Source organism: Frankliniella occidentalis, unplaced genomic scaffold, assembly GCF_000697945.3.
Source record: "Frankliniella occidentalis isolate FOCC.00 unplaced genomic scaffold, Focc_3.1 Scaffold386, whole genome shotgun sequence".
Lineage (NCBI taxonomy): Eukaryota > Metazoa > Arthropoda > Insecta > Thysanoptera > Thripidae > Frankliniella > Frankliniella occidentalis.
In genome coordinates, this window is record NW_026267508.1 from 67,486 (window position 1) to 68,972 (window position 1,487).

The 1,487-nt window shown below is 51.2% G+C and overlaps 1 long non-coding RNA gene across 1 annotated transcript in view; it reads left to right on the forward strand.

Annotated features, from left to right (window-relative positions):
* LOC127751226 (uncharacterized) overlaps positions 1-1,487 on the forward strand; it is a 9,519-nt gene that overhangs the window by 5,398 nt on the left and 2,634 nt on the right. The window lies entirely within an intron of this gene.

The following is a 1,487-nucleotide window of genomic DNA, read 5'->3' on the forward strand; positions in this document are numbered from 1 at the left end:
ATTTGATTTTACCTCATACAACAATATGTTCGGCGCCGGGAAAACAAATTCACGCCATGATCACGCGTCGAGGCGTGTGTGCGTGACTCGTACTCCGGCCCCTTGCTTCCTTTGTACTGTTAGTTGTGATGGCGCCAGTACTTCCCGACTGTAAATATGTGTTCTCTCCTCAAAATAATGATACTATTTATAATAACTATAAGTAATTAACTACTTGTCGCTTGCCATCGTCAAGAGAAAACTAACTAGTTCGCTAGTTTGTACGCCGGGCAGAAATTCGTGCGCCATTTGGTTTTCGCGTGTAGCTGAATGCAGTCTCGCTCTTGAATAACGTCTGTTTAAAACCCTCCCCCTAATTTTTCTGTCAAACTCACTTATCGTGTGCTACAATTGTGCTCAAATAATACTTTCGTTTTGCTATCTCGAGCATTGCTATAACGCGAATGTTCACCCACGCGTGATGACGTGGGAGCACCAAACCGACCGCGGATGCAAAAGCGTCTCGAGCAGTGGACAGGCTAACGTCCAAAATGATTGCTCACAACGTTACTCCCGCGAGGAGCACATGCTGAAATTTAGCAAAATTTTGGTTTTGAAATTGCTATTTTCCCAACTTCTTAAACACAAATAGCCTCCGTTCGTTTCTGGTTGTGTCATTTTCAAAAGCTTTCAGAATGCCATGTGTATACTATTCTAGCTGTTCTATTTTAAGGGTGCTCCCACAGTTAACGTTCCCTGGGATAGCGCGAAGTAAAGTTAGGTGACAAACGCTCCCTTGCCCCATACGTTTTTGTACTGGGAGAATATGTGGCAGCTCGATGGGTTGCCTACGCACTGGCGTGCAGGCGTCGTGCAGGCGCCGAGGGCAAGGGTGGGGCGGAGGAGGTGGCGAGAAAAACCAGCCCTCTCTCTCTCCCCCTCTCTCTCCCTCTCTCTCTCTCTCTCTCCCTCTGTCTTGTTTTTAGCTATGATCTATTTTAGGGCATGACCTAAAAGGGGGCAAAACTCATAGTATTATCTCCTTCTCCCAATGTGGTCGCGGTCTGCCCTTCAGAATAGTTAGTGAAGGGTGTATGTGCACACACTTTCTTCAGTGGACCTGGCTGTGTGCATCGCGCGCACACACTGTGCACCGCACCACTCGAGTCGAGCGACACTCCAGCGGCCGAGCGCCTGTCATGCGGAGGGTAGGCAGCGTGCCCCACCCCCGCGCGCGGCGGCTCAGCCTAGCGCGCCTGCCAGGCTGTCGGCTCCCTCCCAAAGAGTTGTGCGGAAGTTTACCCGAGATGAATCACAAAAGTATTTGGGGGGGGGGCGAGAAAGACCCCAGGCCGCCGCTGTCGAGCCGTGCCTCACCGCACCGCACCCAGCGCCGCGCTCTCCGGAGTGAACGAAGGGAAAGGGTGATTTTGCTGGGGAAAATCACCTGCTATTCACCACGAGGGCCGCGTCGAGCCTAACTGTAATCCATTACTGTCGAGGCTTTG